Below are 13,033 nucleotides of genomic sequence, written 5' to 3'. Positions count from 1 at the left end.
GATTGTTTCTACCTAGTGTTTTTCAAAATAGTGGACCTTCTTAATTATTTTTAATTAATCACTCTCTTTTAATCTGAATAATTTCACTTTTATTTTTCTTTAATTTGAAATAACAGAGCATTTTGGAAAATTGATGTGCTTACCTGATGTACGAATACTACCTTCTGCTCATGCAGAAGGTGCCAGGGGTGGTGGAGAGAGTAGCCTGTTATAATTAATCCCTGATGTTATCATGCGTCATCTCTACTAAGTATACAAACACTCTGTTCACTGCAGTTCTTTGTACAAAACAGGCACAGAGGGCAAAAGAGCTCGTTAATGTATAAGGCCATGAAAAAACATGCTTACGATCATGAGGAACAAGGGAAAAATTACTACTTTAATTTTACTGAGAATGAATATTTCCAAGAGCAGCCATTTGAATGGAGGAACTGGAAGGACTTTGTATGACTGCAGAACTTTCAGATTACGGGGGAACTCCATGTTTCTGGGCACAGTTTACTGATAGACAATGGAATTTCAAGGTTTCTGGAGTATTTGTGCACCAAAAAGCATATAAGACAGGACTGATACTAGTTTTAGCTAATCTTGCACTCTTGGAAATGAGTGGCAAAACACCTACTAACTTCAGTGGCAGCTGTTAAAACCACATATCAATCCATCTTCTACCTTGCTGGATGTCTCATTTTATTTCTCTTGAATAACAATGTAAAGAAAGCATTTATAAGTATTATGCCATCTGCTTAGAAGAATGAATAGATTTTTCATTTAAAAAATCCATTTGTCTTAAGTATCTGGAGTTTCATGAAAGTGAAATAATATAAAATACCAAACTAAAAGAGTTCATGGCCTTATTCTGTCATGATTTATAACCAGTGCATATTACTTGATTTTACTGAGGTTGCCCAGACATATGTTAGGATAATTACAGGGGAAAGAATCTAATTGTAGAGTACAGTTCTGGTTTAAGCTGATGGATAACAGGTTGTTATGTATAAAACATGTACGTACCTAGAATAACAACATGTTAAATATCTCATTACATCTTGATAGATAGATAGTGTTGGGACGATGTAAATTAGACTACCAATTATTCTGTTGCAGTAGTAATGAAGCATTAGCACCTTTATTTGAATGCATCTATATTTGTGGTGCTAAGTGACTCTCCTTAGGGAAGCAGTTTGAATGGCTTGATGTTGACCTCTAAGCTATTGCTTCCACTTTCAAAATTTTGTGTATTAAAGATGCATATGTGAGGGAGGGAGGACACTGGTGACAGGGTAAGAAAACAGAACAGAATGGTATAATCAGTATATTTTAGAGCACTTCATTACATAAGAAAACTGGGGAAGAGGGAACTTGAGGTAAAGGAAAACAAGCTATAGGAAATGACATGCAGAACACTGTTTCAGACAGGAGACATACTGTAGAGAGACAGGAAATTGTCACCATATGTAACATCAGTCTTGAACACTGATTCACTGCTCTCTTTAAAAAGGTTTCCTTATGCATCTGCATTCCACAGTTATTTGTCAGTCTAATAAATACAAGAACAAAGATGAAATGTCAGCAAATATATCAAGATCTTGCTCTCTTCTGTATGTTGTGCTTTCACAAACTGCCAATCCAATCTACCAGTTTTCCAGCTTGAAAGATGTAGCTTATTTCAGATCTTGTAGAAGCAGACATGCCAGTAGCAGGGAAGGGCTTGTATTATGGCAAGAGCATGATCAGGTTAGATAGAAAGACCAGATTTGCTCATTCTAAAATTTCCTTTGAAAGCTGGATGGCTGTTTTCCACAGATTATAGATTTTTTTTTTCACCTCTTAGCTACATAACCATTAAATCATGCCAATGAATCTCCCTTCATTCTGGAATAAGTAGCTCAGACAACATTTTGAAACAGCAGAAAATGTCTCCTGCCCTCAGAGACATGCCTGTCTCTGTGAGCTCACCAGGCAACGAAGCCTAGTGAAAGCTGGAAGAATCTGGAGAAGTGCAGCTGTCACCTATTGGATTTCCATCACTAATGACAGATGCCTACAAGTAGATAGATTGATATAGCAATCTAAGGAGAAAGAGGAAATTTTTTCAACAGGATTAACTGAAACACTGGATGAAGAACATACGCTGTCCGGCTAGGTCAGAGACCCAGACAGGCCACTCGGAGCCCAGTGACATCCAGCAGGGCCGAGGGCACAGCTTTGCCCTGGGGAAGATGAGCCCTGTCAGCCTCACAGGCTGTGGTTGCCCACATGGGGAGCAGCTCTGCCGAAAGGACCCAGGGCTGGTGGGCAGTGAGGTAGGCATGAGCAGCAGTGCCCCAGCAGCAGGGATGGCCAACGGCATCTGGGTCACAGCCAGTAGCTCATAGAAAGAGAGGAATCATCCTCCTTGCTCAGCACTTGTTAGGCTATATCTGGAAGGCTGTGTCCAGTTTCAGATACCCGGTACAAGAAAGCCGTTGGTAAATGTGTTCAGTGGAGGCACACCACAGTGGGTGAGAGCCTGGAGCACCTGCCCTGTGGGCAGAAGCTGAGAGCCTGGAGATGGCTGTGGGACTCCTAAACAGTAACCTGCTCAGCACTGCAGGGAAGGTATCAAGAAAGGAGAGTGGGGTAAGAGATACAGTGGGGTGAGAAACAACAGGCTTAAACTGAAACAAGAGGGGATCAAACCGGCCATGAGGAAAATCTTTTTTCCTGTGAGGAAGCCAGGCAGTGGAGCAGCCTGCCCAGGAAGGCTGTGTGCTCTTCATCTGGGGATAGTCAAAATGCAACTTGACTCAAAGCCCAACTCTTGAGCAGCCTGGTTTGATCTAAAAGCTGACCATGCTTTGAGAAGGAGGTTGGAAACATGACCACCTGTGGTCCCTTCCAACGTGAACTATCCTTCAATCCTTTGATTTATGTATTTCTCATTTGAATAACATTTGAGAAATTCTTATCTTTGTAAGGCTTTTTAAACATCCTTGCATGATTCACCCTATGCCTTGAAAACTGCAACAGAAAGAACGTAATTCTTCTGACAGAACTTATGCTACCTATATAACCTTTGGGTGGCTAATTGACAGCACTCTCCTTCTGCTGGGCATATTTCAGGGGCTGCCAAATGCAGGACATTGCTCACAACAGGATTTTGGTGGTGACCATACTGTTTTGGGCAGAAGAAAGCTTGGGCACGTCAATGCAAATTGGCCACATCACCTGGCAGTGAACTCTGGCCCCTGTTACTAGCTAGGACAGAGCCTGTTAGGGCCTCTCAATGGGATCCCTAAAGGATCTTCTCTAGCAAAATTTGCTTCTCTAAATTATATAGATATGGGATCATATCTAAATTACACTAAGCTGCACAAGTTCATGGACATACAAATGACTTGCTGCAGCAGCCTTATTCTCTGAACAAGAGGAGAGATTTGGGAGGGGATGAGGTACCCTCTGAATCCATGGGGCTTCTGTCGGAATCGATTTCCATTCCAGATTTTGTGCATCCTCTCCAAGTTTGGTCCCCTCTCAGCTTATCTGCTGCCTATAGAACGCGAGAAGTTTAGCTCATTACTTGGCCATAATTCTGTGTAGGAGATAAAAGCATTTCAAGTCCAGCTGTAATGCACACTGAAGGTCCTTCTGAAGGATGAATTCTTATATGGCATTGTGGAACCCACATCACATAGAGCAAGGAGAGGTAGGAGATAATTCTCACATGTGTGGTTAATTCTGACATTGATAAGGAAGCCAACAACTTGAAAGAATCTGTAGGAGATGCTGAGAATTTCAACAAAACTAAGGAAATAACAGGGATTTCAAGGAAAGTAGGGCATTCAGATTCCTGCCTTGCTTTTTCATTTCTTTTGAAAATCAGACCTGGAGAGTATATCAATCAAGTATTAGATATGAGCACTGGGAAAAGAGATATACATCCTAGATGTATACCTTTTTTTCTTTGAATAACACTTTAAACCCCCAAGTACTCAACGTTTAAAATATCTCCAGCAATACGCAGAATTTGCACCACAGAAAATGATAATAACTAAATCTGAAACCAATTGGTATCTCAGAGTTTTGAACATTCAAAGAGGGAAGGTTATAATAAACAGCTAGATACAATGGAATATATTAGAGATACATTACACATTTGCTCTCTTAAACTTGTTTCTTTTTAATATTCTTTAGCACCATTTTATCTATAATTATCAAGTGGGAGACTTCAAAGAGATAAGTGTATTACAGTGGATTTTTCTGGTCTTCCTTGGTTATTAAAATAAAATGAGGAAAATCATGGGCAGATCATTAAATGCAATAACAAAGCAATGGAAAAGATGAAGGCAAGACATCTGTTTCATGCAGGATTTATATTTAGTGCTGAACAGTGGGGATTTTTCCCCTGTAGTTCTGCAGATCAGGTCACTGGAGAAGTAGGGGATTATAGGAACATTTGCAGTGGGATACAATATTGTTTAGGTTTGAAATTGATGAATTGTGAAACATTGATGAAAACGAAGAGTGCTGCAAATCACTGCTGTTGAACCTTTTTTGATCATAGTGAGAAACTGACAATTGAAGAGGAGCTAGCTACTTTCTAGAAATATATTGTTACATTTTGGCTTCAAAGCTTTTTTTGTGAGTCATTCCATCTCTTCTGTAGTCATTATCAGAATGGCTTGAACCAAAACTGTTGATTCTGACAACCCTGAACTTTGTGAAAGTCCTTATTTGAAATCAAAACTTCTTTGCCACTTGGGATCATTTCAAATAATAAATATTTAAAGATTTCTCCATGTATTCATGTTTTATAAATTGAGATTTTAATTAATTAAGAGATAGCATGGTCTTATGAAATGCACAGAAATTAAGCTACTGTGGAGCAAAACAAAACACTCAGCATTATGCTATGTGTTTTATTTCAGAGTAGGTTACTCCAGATTAGTTTCATATCTGGCTGGGAACAAAACAGAAAATGTTCTTTAATATTTAATCCCTAATTAGTCTATCCCAGTCAATCCCATGTGTAGCCTTGTGTCAATTGGCAGGACCTGGCTTCTGGAAGGAAGTGTATTCACCAGGGCGTGTGTTTGATATGATTAGTCTGTACAGTGAGAGGGCAATGTTCTCTCTGGGATATTAGTTAGTGTCTCTGAAGATAACGTCCCCATTGCTGCTGTCTTCTTGGCTCAACTTGCCATCAAGTTGACTGTCAGCCAAAATAACAGGTCACCCTTCCGCTAAGGCAGAGAGGTTGGTAAGAACATCAACAGTTACGTAGCATGATTATCACTGTATGTGGCGAAAATTAGACGCTGATCAGCTAGCAAAAGCAAAATGCAAGCAAGTAGTTCTCTTTACAATATGATCAGTACATTGAATCTAGTATATTTTTAAAAGAAGTTTCTAAACCACCCTCTCTCTTCACTTATTTTGTACAGTAAAATTTGGCATGTATTTTTAATTTTTTTTATTAATGGCTTAATATGTGTTTGGTAAAATTGTCTTTTATCTGTTTATTGACTACATAGATTTTACAAGGAGCTTCTGGATCTACTACATCTTCTAACATCTCCTTCAGTAATGCAAATATCCAGCTTTTTGAAGTCATATTGGTGAATTAAATGCTAATAGGATTGATATTGGCACAGATATCAAAAGAATATATATGTGGAGCTTAGAAGTGATCACATCTGCTTAAAATAATGCAGATGGGATATGCATTAATGGGATATTTGGACAAATGAGAAACTGATTAACCTATTTACATTTTAGATGTTTTCTAGAGCTTTTGAAATACCCTACATAATTACCCTGATGATTTATTAATGGATAAGAACAAGGCTTAAAAAATAAGGTGATACCTTTATACACAGTGATATAGCTGATATACTAGTTCTGAAAGACCTAAATTATCATTCAGAAGCCACTGATGTCAAGTACAGTTTGAGAACTGTTGCTGTGAGCTAAAATGACCGTGGGTCAGAGTGGGACTTGAGCCTAGCTTGAAAGAAAAAGGTAGTTGCATTATAAGGAGGAAGAGGAAGTGTTAGAACGGAATAGATGAGAAGATTGATAACTCCAGTAGGCCAGAAGGATGGACAAATAATTGTTGCTGATGAGACACAGAAGATTTAGCAGGAGGTAAGAACCATATTTGCCATCAGACTAATAACACTGCAGAATCCATTATTTTTGGACTGAACACTCTTCCATTCTTAACAAATGAGATTTCCTAATACGCTTATTGATAGATAATAATGAGTAGCACAAATACTTTGTATATCCTAATTTCCTTGCTTTCTTAGTATTTTCTATGTATAATAGCATATTTTCTTGGGTAGCCACAATACGTTAAAAAAAAGTTTTGCCAGTGTGACGTTTCAAAGGCTCAGGTTTTCTTTCTGTAACTAAATTGCCTATAACTGATCTCTATAAACTGTAGCAGAAAAATATTCAACTTACAATCAGATTGAATCTTCACTTGGTCTGAGATGCTGCAGATTTTCAAACTTTATAGAATAACTAAGTAAACTATTCTAACTTCATATTTTTTTACGGTAATTCTCCTTGCAACTTCAAGGTTTTTCATCAATTACCAGAGGAAATGTCTAAACTGAAGTATTATAGAGAGATCTCATGGATGGAAAATACAACAAATGCTTATTGTCAGAAATACTGATAGAGAAAAGGAGAAGAAATCTGTTATTAGAAGCCAGTAGTCACAGACTATACATGCTAGTCCATAAAAGGCAAAGAGGGGAGGGGCCTTAAGAATGTAGTGACAAAGGAAAGTTTTGTGGGGACAATAGGGTTTAGCTCAGAGCACCAAGAGGCGCATGGCTCATGAATCGAAAGGGTCAGTGCTTCAAGAACATCTAAGAAAACTGCTACATAATTCTGCCGGCATACAGACATGAATCTGTATTCTGCTTACTTTTAAAAAATAAGGACCTCTGGAGTCACAGAGGTGGATACTGAGAGAATATTCTGGAAGCATAAACTGTGTATTTACCATGTCTTTACATCTTCTCTGGGCACCTCATAGTAGCCGTGGTCAGAGAGTAAAGCCCTTTGCTGAGAGCTGTTGCTGCTCTCCTTACAGTTCTGGGTACTTGTCTGATTGATTTTGCAGGTTGAGTTGATAGAAGACACAAATTTAGAGGGTGAGAGGTTAATAGATGCACATGGGAATGGACTTTTTAGCTATGAAAAGTGAAGTATTGGTTTTCAGATATTGCGACTCTGTATAGCCATTATAGAGGCCTTGATTTATACAAGGTTTCTGACAGATGAAACAGCTACAGCATTGTTAGTTCAGGACTTGCTGTGCTATGTGAACTGCATCACAGAATCACTTGTTAAGGACGGGAAAAAGCTGGTGTTATGTTAGCTAGTATTATCAAGTGATTTAATGCTAATTAAAATTGGCTTTTTCACAATATTAAATTTTAATTAGAGTACATAAATATCTCTCTTGACTACTGTAAATTTCAATAATTAAATAATATAGTTTTGATTCCAAATATTAGCTGCCATCTCACTGTATTTTCAATAACTTCAGCAAGTTTTGAAAAACAATACAGAATGATAAAAAAAAAATCCTAACAAAACAATCATATATTGAACTATAAAGATAATAATCATTATGTTAGAGTGAATTCTTGTTTTACATTGTTTGGATTTTAAGAGTTCTTTTGTAATCTATCATATTCAATTATTTCTGAGTTCCTAACCAGGGTTATCTATCTCCTGTTATGTATTGAATCACCCAGGAAATTGCCCACAGTTTAACCATTAACCAAGCTAATTTCTACTTCTAGAAATAAACATATAAGACCTTTGAACTGATATTTGCCTCTGAGCTTTTAAAAATGTATATTTGCATAGCAAATAGATTAGCTACCAGAAAATTCCAATTTCTTGCAGATATTTAGACAAAAGTGAAGAAATCTCATTCTTTCACAGGTGTTTCCAAAAAAAAAGCAAGGTATTGCCTAGCCTTAAGGACCTGTCACTCTATTGTAAAAATGAAATAACGTTTTATTCAAAAAGGAGGATTTATCAACAAACACATGGAAAATTTCTGAAAGCTTCCAACTGTGGCAACTTGGCAAGGCAACACGTTTTGGCATTTTATTCTCTCTGTACATATGTTTCACTCACTTAAATGTCATTGAGAATTAGAATGCACATTCTTCAAGAGAGTCTACCACTTTAGGACCAGATTTGTCATCCTTTATCTAGCAAGTAGCCCCATTCAAGTTAGTGGGTGTAATCCTGATTCTGAAATAGTTAAGAGGAGTCAGTAAGCAAACGTTTTCAAAAAGGACTGCGGGTCTGTATCACACAATGTTTCCTAACGAAAGAAAGTGTTCAAGGATAGTAATCTGATGTTGTGCCTCCACCTTGATTTCTTGAGTTTATTTACATACATTCCTTTGGAGTTTCACTTGGACAGCCTTGTATTTCTCTTTTCTGTCTTCTTAGCCCAAGTAGGTTATACCATAACCTCTGAGAATCAACTGATTACTTGGGCTTATTTTCAATTATGAGAGGGATTTTAATGCCATTTTAATTAACCCCAAACTAGAAATCTTGCCATTTGCAACTCATGTGCATGCTTTCTGCTGTTAAAAAGCAAAAATAAATTGCCTTCAGCATGATAACAAAAATAGTAAAGTAATAAAAGACTTTATCTCCTTAAAAATAATTTTGCCAACCTTTGTCATGAATAGGGATACTTCAGCTCCCCATATTTGAATAGGTGGAATTGTTCAAAGCCAGACAGTATAATACAGACTCTCAACTTGAGGCCTGCTCTGTTAGCAGACATTACACAGCAGCCTACAGACTGTTAGCAGCTACTAAAGACTGACCTACTGCTTTGTTTTGCAGCAGCAGACCAGTCCTTTAAACTATATGAAATAGTGATACAGTGTGAGAGCCTCACATTTCGGAACTGCTTAAATAAAAAGTAGGGTATTTCTGACTTTCATTCCAACAGTGGTAAACAAAAATACATCTCCATATGACTCATACAGATATTGAGACTTAGTTGCTGACAATGAATGTGAGCTCTTCTAAAATCTCCCAGGAAAACTTAATAATTTGGCCAAAGTGCATTGGTTTATATTTGTCCATCTCCTTCACATCTGTATAATGAAGAGCTCTTATAAAGCTATGGTAGCACTTTTTATTATGGAATATAACATGATGTGTAAAACTGAGCAAAAAAATGTATAGGCACCCTTTTTTAATGCAATGAAATATTCCTTTTTTTTTTCAGTTTCATCTATCCCTCCATTCTAATACACCAAGTTAATAAATGCTTTATTCTTCCCTCTATGCTGCAAAAGGTAAATGTGATAAGTCACTATCAGCCACTGGATTATCAAGAAAAAAGCATGAAAAGTTACTACAAATGAAGTAATATTATTTACAGTATATTTGTACATACTATTTCAAATTTTATCTGTGAATATTTTACCCATAACCTAATAAAAGCTTTTTCAATGATACAATGGTGTGATATCACCGGTGTAGTATCTCTATTCAGTGGAAACAACTCGGGTCTAAACTAGTTAGACCAAACTGCTACACAGGCTTACCATTATTCACACAGCATAAGGTTTTCAGGTAAACAGTAAGTTTCATTGCTTCCGTATTTTGGATTCCTCACCTTACACAATCTAAAGCTGCCCGAATTGCCAGAAAAAGCTGAATGTCTTATTTTATTTATGGCACTTCAAGGGTAGGTAGACATCAGCAAGAAAGATGCTGAGAATCTAGCTGGTTTTGATATTGCAATGTACATGTTGTGCGAAGGCAGCCTGAATGCTCTGACTGCAGCTGTGCTCTTTGGTAACCCCAGAGTGAAGAGGTCCAGCAAAAACCAAGACGAGGGACTCCACATAAAAACACAATACCCATGTGAGCACAGCACTTCATAAAAAAACATATAAAAATTTTCCCACAAGGTGATATATTGGTACAGTTCGATTTCTAGAAAATAATGTTGGTGAAACTTTTTCTGAAAACAACTCTGACTTTAAGCTCTTTCTCCTTCAGATGTTACTGTAAGGTAGTGTGTGACCTTTTAGGATATTTATGATGTGAACTGAACTGCCTTTAAAATTATAATCCTTCAACTGTCAGCACATCCTTGCAAAGTTCAATATATTCATAAATAATGGAAGTTAATATTCCACTAAAATACTTATGTAAATTATAAAGGCAGATATATATGGCTGGAAATAAAAACACAATACTTTTTTCCCTTAGTATTACTTCAGGTTCAGAAGAGAAAGAAATTCCAAGAGTCATATTCAGAATAAAATTTGTACTCCTGCTCCTGATGCTAGTAACTTACCTTCTTTTTTTATTTTTATTTTCTTTCTTTTTTCTTTTTTCTTTTTTTTTTTTTTTAAGAAAGATCATTCTTGCATTTCCCAGTGTGCTGATTTAGTCCTTTTGGCACTTACCCAAGCTCAAAAGTAAAATAAAGCCTTGATGCTGCAGTAACATTTCCAGCCTCCTCTTTATCTCCATTGTATTGCAAATATTTATCTTCTGCTCTCATGCATCCTCCCACTCAGAACAGTCTGCCAATCTTTTTAAAAGCTTAGGTCAGGAGATTCTTCTCAGCACAGCAAAGCTTTCTTGGAAACACAGGAAAGGTCATACAACAATAAGAGTAGAATCAACATTTTGGCTACAGGCTTTCATGCCTAAATGGTTATGACTATTACTAGCATAATCATTGGTTCAGTAATAGATGCTTACAGTGCAAGCTATAATTTAACCTTCCAAAACCAGAGGTGATTTTTCTAGGGGAGCTTTGTCTTGAGTAAGATTCAAAAAGGTATTGTTTGCATATATTAGTGAGCATGTATTAACATGCTGGTTTTATTGTTTCTCTACAGAGTTGGGAGCTGAGGTCCAGTAAGATTAAGCATCCCTACCAAATAAAGGACCAGAAGACCTCTAACTTCTAAGCACTTGCCCTTCCTAAACTGTTTTAGGCATACTAGTTGCCCATGTTACATAGACAACACAAGGCATTTCATAACAAGGCTTAGAACAACTAGTATGCAAAAAATCAGCAGTGTGTCTAAAACCAGAGCATTTAACAAGCCACAGGCTAGCACCAAGAAGTAGGAAAACAGGGGTGATCAGTCTCGCCCCTTAGAAGTGCTGGGAAGCAGATTCTTCCTTTCCTTTCAAGAGCTCTCTTTTTAACGTTTTTTTTCGTTCTTCTCCAACACAGCCTGAAGAGGAGGGGGCAGTTTTGGTCCATTTCTCAGATCCTAATGTGGATATTTGAGGCTTCACCTCATAGCTGCTCACCTGCAGTCTTCCTCTAGTTCGTGAAGCAGAAGGGAGAGAGAAGCAGATACCTCTGTCAGCAGATTCATCTTACTGAGTGATAGAAGACTGAGACACACAGAAAACATCATCACCAGAGGCGTCTGTTGCATCTGGTGCAGTAAAGAATATAAACCAAATCCAAAGGAATTCGTTTGTTGCACCTGAGAAAAAGGCTACACACAGGTCTTGCCCAGTCAGAAGTGGACAAACTGTGCTCATCCATACCCAGCCTTGCCCACAACATTAACTCCTCCATCCCTTTACTCAGGAGAGAGCAGTTGCTGGGATGTACCCACCCCTGATAGAAGTCAGCAGAGGTTTGATTAGGAAACAAATATATGTCAAGATGGTTTCAGACTTGACTTGTCACAACAGAATCCTGCTGCACTGCCAAAAATTGTAAGCCAGCAACTCGAACTGGCAACACGACTTCCCTCCAAACTCTCAGTTATGTTGTGAGAACTGTTTCAGTCACTTACCATTGCCCTTGTGCCTTAAATATTGGGCACATTCTCTTCTGCTGTTGTGAAAAGAAGTTGGAAACTCAAGCAAAAGAAAGAAATATTAAAAGGAAGATAAATTAACACAACTGGGTGTAGGTTACAGTAGGCAGAGGAAATTATTTAGATTTTTATGGCCTGTTCATCACAGTACAACAGTATTCAGGCCATTTCACCAATGGTTATACCTAGCATTGTTTTGGGAATGGACTGGTAAGTTTTTAGAGTATCCTTGAGAAATCTTCTTTCAAGTACTAACTAGACACATTGGGTTTTTAGCGTTTCATTTTAAAACACTTCCTGTGGATATTTTTAACTAAGCTTAGAGTAGTCCAGGCATCATTCAGAAAAGCTTTTAGACAATGACTTCATTGTTCAATTACATTCTCAGGCACTCACTATTTCGGACAAATCACATTTCAAAAAACAGCCATTTCGTATGCTAGACTTCACCAAGTGCAATTTAAAAACTTTTTTAGGCTTTCAGTATCTAATTTTATACACAGTGGAAATCTCTTCTCCTTTTGACCTTTCACATTATTCAAACAGGGGCAAGATTTCCTGCTTGAAGATTTTCCAGGAGTTGCCATACCTTTTCACCTCCCAAAGTTTAACTGGTGCCTGTTTAATGTAAGTTAAAGACATTTTCTGCTGTCTGAATTTAGTCACCAATCTGGAGCTGGCTCCCTGAGGACAACTGTTTAAAAATCAAAGTTTTTAAATTTGTAAAAAAACCCAAGATTAACAAAATAAATAAATAAATAAATAAATAGAAATTTTTAGAACTGGATACATTTGTGTATTTGCCTTCCAAAATGAATAATAAACATGGTTAGCCCTGTAATATTTTACCACACAACACTAAAACTCTCAGGGTTGTGCTTTTATGGAAGGGATATCCATCTCAGTCTCATGGTTTACATTTGAGAAGATATTAAAGAAAGAATTACCAAAAAAAATATTAATTTTAATTATATGTCCATAAGGAGAATAAGCAAAAAAAATGAGGAATACAAATTATTGAGACTTTATTCTAAGTGGAACATTATGCTTTCTTTTCACTTCTTCATTTAGATACTAGTCACTGCTTCAAGTTTGCTAAGGGCAGCAAAACAGAAACCTTCTTTGGTTCAATCAATATTTTAGGAAACTATTGAATTTCATTAATACAGAAGTATTTG

Source organism: Neopsephotus bourkii, unplaced genomic scaffold (assembly GCF_033783945.1).
Source record: "Neopsephotus bourkii isolate Nb327-2 ecotype Australia unplaced genomic scaffold, CSIRO-AGI_Nbou_v1 NB_1183, whole genome shotgun sequence".
NCBI classification, from domain to species: domain Eukaryota; kingdom Metazoa; phylum Chordata; class Aves; order Psittaciformes; family Psittacidae; genus Neopsephotus; species Neopsephotus bourkii.
Note: the sequence above shows the minus strand (reverse complement) of the source record.